This window comes from Neomonachus schauinslandi, unplaced genomic scaffold (assembly GCF_002201575.2).
Source record: "Neomonachus schauinslandi unplaced genomic scaffold, ASM220157v2 HiC_scaffold_1167, whole genome shotgun sequence".
Classification (NCBI taxonomy): domain Eukaryota; kingdom Metazoa; phylum Chordata; class Mammalia; order Carnivora; family Phocidae; genus Neomonachus; species Neomonachus schauinslandi.
Window position 1 is genome coordinate 2,457 of NW_025409857.1, and position 5,651 is coordinate 8,107.

Below are 5,651 nucleotides of genomic sequence, written 5' to 3' on the forward strand. Positions count from 1 at the left end.
TACAGTTTAAAGGTCTCCAACGTCACTCCATAGCACAGTTCCAAGCTCTGTGGTATCCAGACTGCATGTCAGGACTGAGGACCCCTGGGCTCTATCCAGTTCTGCTCTGCCAGTCCCTGTCAATTGAGCATTTTCTTTTCTAGAAATGTGGAAAGCTTTGTGCACATAAAAGACTATTTGCCATTATTTGTTTGATTATATCTGCTGAAATGAGAAATCCTAAAACCTCAGTTAATCACCTCTCTTTTTCTCCAGAGACAAAGAAAAAGGCAGTGTCAAGAAATTCAGCTAATTCTGTGTCAGCTGCAGTCTACCTGCACCCTCTGCCCGCTACCCACTCCACGATAACCCCAGGTATGGTGTTTGCTTTTCCAGACATGGAGAGAAAGGGACTAGAGTTTTCATTCAGTAGTTGACTCTCCTCCTACTGATGCTGATGGTGCTGGATCTCCTGTGGGGTCCTGGCTGGCTCTGTTAGGGGACGTGTAGGTGAGGAATGAGGAGAGATGGGGGGCCAACCTGGCTCTGGGAATGTGAGCTTCTGTCTTTGAGTCTCAGGGCTGTGAGATCCCTTCCCTCCAGAAGCAGGGCTCCGCAGGGGTCAGGTTTGGCAGTGGATCCCCCAGGATGTGAGCTGGCTGCCCTGCCCAGCAAGCTCTTCACCCCCACACCTGCTAACAGCCACTTGACCTTAGGCCTGCTGAAGCCTGAAAGGTCACAGAGTGTCCAAGAACTTTCCCACATCATCATGCACTTGGAGAAACCTGGGATCCAAGATGGTGACAAGCAGGGAAAGTTTAGCTTATGTAAAACAGGCAGTAGAGTAGATAAAATTGCTGCCTGTTCAAGCCATGCCAGATCCAAGTAGTGGCCAGCAGGAGGCTGATGAAGGAGCTTGACGAAATCCACAAATGTGGAATGAAAGACTTCCCTAACATCCAGGTTGATGAAGCTAATTTATTGACTTGGTGAGGGCTTATTGTTCCTGACAACCCCCCATATGATAAGGGGGCTTTCCAAATCGAAATCAACTTTCCAGCAGAGTACCCACTCAAAGCACCGAAGATCATATTTAAAACAAAGATCTATCACCCGAACATCGATGAAAAGGGGCAGGTCTGTCTGGAGGAATTAGTGCTGAAAACTGGAAGCCAGCTACCAGAACCGGCCAAGTAATCCAGTCCCTCACAGCACTGGTGAACGACCCCCAGCCGGAGCACCCACTTTGGGCTGACCTAGCTGAAGAATACTCGAAGGACCGTAAAAAATTCTGTAAGAACGCTGAAGACGTTCCAAAGAAATACGGGGAGAAGCGACCTGTGGACTAAACTCTGCCGCAATGGATTCCAGCGAGTGTGAGTGGAGACCCTGCAAAGCAGGAGTCTGCGGAAAATCGACACGTGCTGCAGCCTGGCATTTGCTTGTGGCAGGTACTAACTTTCTACAGTTTTCTTAATCAGACGTGGTCTAGGTAACCTGTAAAGAAAGGATTAAAAATTTAAGGTGTTCTAAAAAAAAAAAAGAAAATATCTACCTGTTCATGACAAAAGTTGAGAAGCCAATTAACCTGCTGTCCCACCCCCATTATCCCAAGTTCCTGTTCTGCTCCCTGGGTTGTGTAGAAGGAACCAGTAAGCCTGGGATGTGGAGACATGACAGGACAGAGTCTTCTCCAGCCTCATCCTATGTCTGCAGTGTCCTCACAGCCATCTTGGCTGACTGAGCCGCTTCCCCAACGGCCTCCAAGTCCACCTGCAAGACAAGCCAGAGGCTGTGTTGTGCATGGTCCCCATGTGATGCTGAGGGGCTCTGGGCACAAGTTACTCCTGCATTCCCCACGCCCATCCAGCATGAGGCTCATGGTGCCCTGGATGCACCCTACCTGGCAGGCTTTTCTGCCCCTGGACCAGAGGCGTAATGAGACAGTTATGTAGAGTAGTCGTCTGCAGAAGCCTGCAGTGGCCCTGAATGCAGAAGCTGGGGATGGCTGCAGAACCCTCATGAGGGACATGAGGACACCATTGTCCACCTCATCGCCACTAGTCCTGCTGCCCAAGAGAGCATGGGCTGAAAGGTGGGTTCGGGCAGTGCATGCTTCATGTGTGTGTGAAGCATTGAGGGTGTGAATGGTTCCCAACTTGTGGGGCCATGGGTCTCTTAGCACTGTGGCTTTAGTCCCCAGCCCCCTACCATGGTCCTGCTGTCCTGAGGCTCTATCTGCTGTAGGTCTCATCTGCTTTTGGTTTCAGTGCATGGTTTCCTCAGCAACAAAGCAGGCTCAGGCTGGGTCCCAGGGAGTACTGACTCCTTCTCAGCAGGAAAATGCTTTAAGGAAGAAGCACTTAGTAAAGATTTGGGGGTCCAAGTGGGACTCTTGGATGGATAGCTACTGTTGAAATTTTACTCCATATTGCATACAACTGGATTGAGTTGGATTGTTTCTTCCCATGTGACTTCCCTCGAGAGCAGTGCATTCACAAGTGCCAAAGGCCTACTGGACACTAAACAGATGGAAGGGATCCGTCCCTGGGCTCATGGAGGTAGCATCCTGAGAGACACTGACACAGTGCAGTGAAGCAATGTCGGTGACTCCTGGGACCAGTGTGTGAGCTCAGGGGATGGACAGAGGGGACTGGGCGATGGACTAGTTTGTAGAGGGAGGTGTTCTCTGAGGAGATCCTGCGGCAACCCTAAGTGGCAAGGTGCATGGAGTTTGGGAGCAGCACTCCAGGGGAGATAGGTAGTGAAAGGGGGTGACATGCAGACATGGGGCGCTAAAGGGTGCGGTAGACTGAGGAATCCACAGGAGGTCTGAGGAGGAGCAGTGTGAGATACAGGGGATTGCGTAGTTTTCACTCAGTCCTCCACAGGGACATCAGCTCAATGGGCAGAGGAGAGCACCACAGGCAGATGGGTGTTTACTGGAAGGGAGTCCAGGAGGGCATTTTGGTTTGGGGCATGAGCGAGTAGGAGAGTGCGGCCATTTGTGAAGCTGAACTGGGGAGACCATTCCTGGATTTGTGTAGCATTGTCCCACAGGGTTTTCTTCCTTTTCACAGTGGAAAGCAGAGGTCTCCCGAGGTTTCTACAAGTTGCAGCACAACCATACTCCCTTGAGACTCACTGTGTGGTGTGACACTCTGAGAACCCTGTTTCAGGCGAGTCTACTTAGGGCATGGCTGCAGCTGCACCTGGAACAGCCCCTCCAGCTCACCACCCTGCAGTCAGGTCTTCCCACTGCTGCCAAACTGAGGGGTGCAGTATGAGCAAGTTTAAACCGTCTTCAGTTTTCCCGTGTGGAATTGAAATGCTGAATTTGAGAGTGTGATTTAAGGAGCTCACTTCCATTTCAGGAAACCCACACCTTGAAGGAAATGTTCAGGGTTAATTTTGGCAACAGAGTTTCCCAAAGAGATGTCTTAATTTCCCCTGAGTGAATGGACTCCCCCATCTGTGGGGTGAGTCATGATGGACTGTAGAGAGAGCTGTTCTGGAAGAAACAGAGATGGTTTGAAATGCCTGATCTGCACTTTGGGGGGTTCAAGGATATTCTCTTATCCTGTCTTATTGCGATGATCTGAAAAGTCACCTTACTCCAGCAGTTCTGTGTGATGTGGGTTCCCCAGTGCAGGAGGAGAGGCTCGCTTTGGCTAAACAGAGCAAGAGGTTGCCAGTCAGGAGGCAAGCACCTGGGGTTTGCAGCCCAGAGGAGGCTGGACCAGGGCTGGGCATGGTCCTGGGGGTAGGCCTGAAAGGAGAATACTTCATGAGACCCCTGGTCCTGTGTTCAGTGGTGAGTGGTCTGCTTCCCCTAGAGAGTGCCAGAGTGGATGTGAGAGGACCCCGGCCTGCCCCAGGCTGATGAAGGGAGAGGGAGAGTCTAGCCTTTGGGCCTTCCAGGTGAGTTGACTACCAGGCTATGCTCCCTTTGTGACTCCACTGTGATGGCTTGGATGAGGGTAAAGGTCATTCCCAAGCTGGCATTTGCAAAAGTGAATAGAGAGGGGAACTTGTGTCTCATTTCACACCAGTCAGCCCACCAGCTCGGGCTCACCTTTTCTATGAGGCCTGAGCTCCCTCTGCAGCTCCTGGGAGGACGATATCTAGGATGAGGACACTCATAAGAGGGGCCACCTTGACTTGAGTTTTGAACAAGCCCAACAGCAATGCCAGCCATCTCCGTAAGCCCATCCTTCTTCCACCAACATAAACAAAATTTCTCAAATGACGTCCATACACGGAACACACTTTTCCTAAAATCTGCATGTACATCTAATTCTACTACCATAGATACTTATAGATAAGAAAAATTAAAGTTTGAGGCTTTAGGGAAAAGACAATTAATCCCTACAATTAAAGGAGATGTTTCCTATTTTATTCACAGGGGATGCTGTACTTCAGAGTAATTTGGGGCATAAATTTATTTGAACATGTCTTAATTAACCAGTTAGATAATTAACCAACTAACCAGATAATTAAAATGTAATCAATTTGCTAATTAATTTTATCTGTTAATAAATAAATTTATCTCCTATCTTTAAAGATGTGTGATTACTGGTAACAAAGTGTTTAAGGCTGCAAATTAAAACTTTTTTTATGGTCCCTAGGGTTATATTCATTTATGAAATTTATTTTTATAATGCACACATTTAATTAAATTCAGCATTCTGTGAGTACATATTAGGTATAAAAATTAATTGTTGCAAGTTCTCTTAACTGAGATAAATTCCCTGTAATCACAAGTACACACCATGATGACATGGCCTGTATGGTGATAGGTGCTCCAGAGCAGTATCTGTGGTAGCTGGGAGCCTGGTATATTGAAACCATATGCTGAATGCACATGGAAAAGAGAGAAATATAGCCATTTTGTGTCCCTCACCTGCAATCTGAGTTATAGTAGTTTTACATTTAGTTTTGTGTATTTTTATATTAAAACAATTCCTCATGGCATTGAAGGAAATCTTGAGAAACTAGGTTGAGCATATGAGAAACATGGAAAAGTCATAATTAAGCGATATATCACATCAATATGGACTAAAATGTGGGACTATGAGGCTCTTTCAACACAGAAGTACACAAATTTAGAAAACTGGAATTTCGTAATATTTCCTAACATCATGAGTAAATTATGTGTGGCATACTAAGAAGACATAGAGAAATAATAGAAATGTAATGTGTACTGTGATATATACTTGTTATGCAATTATCTTTGGGTTAAAAAATACTGTGTAATAACAGCAGAGCAGTGTGATAGGATGCTAAGGCAAATATCCTGTCACAAAGTGAAAGATTAAAGATGTAATTATTCCTCCAAGTCTCATTTTGGTTTCTATGTCATTTGACCACCTCTTCTTAAGTAAATGCCTAAACTTAGCTCCAAGCAACTCTCATTCCTTGTCTTCCAGGCATGAATGGAGCCATGGAAGATGCAAATGACACCACAGAGAGAAACTCCATTCTTTTAGGGCTCTTTAACTACACTCAGACCCATCTGTTCCTCTTTTCAAGGGTGCTCATGCTCTTCCTCATCTCCCTGATGGGCAGTGCCCTCATGATTGTGCTCATCCATCAGGACCCCAGCGGCACACACCCATGTACTTCCTGCTTAGCCAGCTCTCCCTCATGGACATGATGCTGGTCTCCACCAT

The 5,651-nt window shown here is 47.1% G+C and overlaps 1 pseudogene; it reads left to right on the forward strand.

The window, feature by feature from the left end:
* Nucleotides 1-870: 870 nt before the first annotated feature.
* On the forward strand, nucleotides 871-1,328 carry LOC123323816 (annotated as a pseudogene).
* The last annotated feature ends 4,323 nt before the right edge of the window (nucleotides 1,329-5,651 follow it).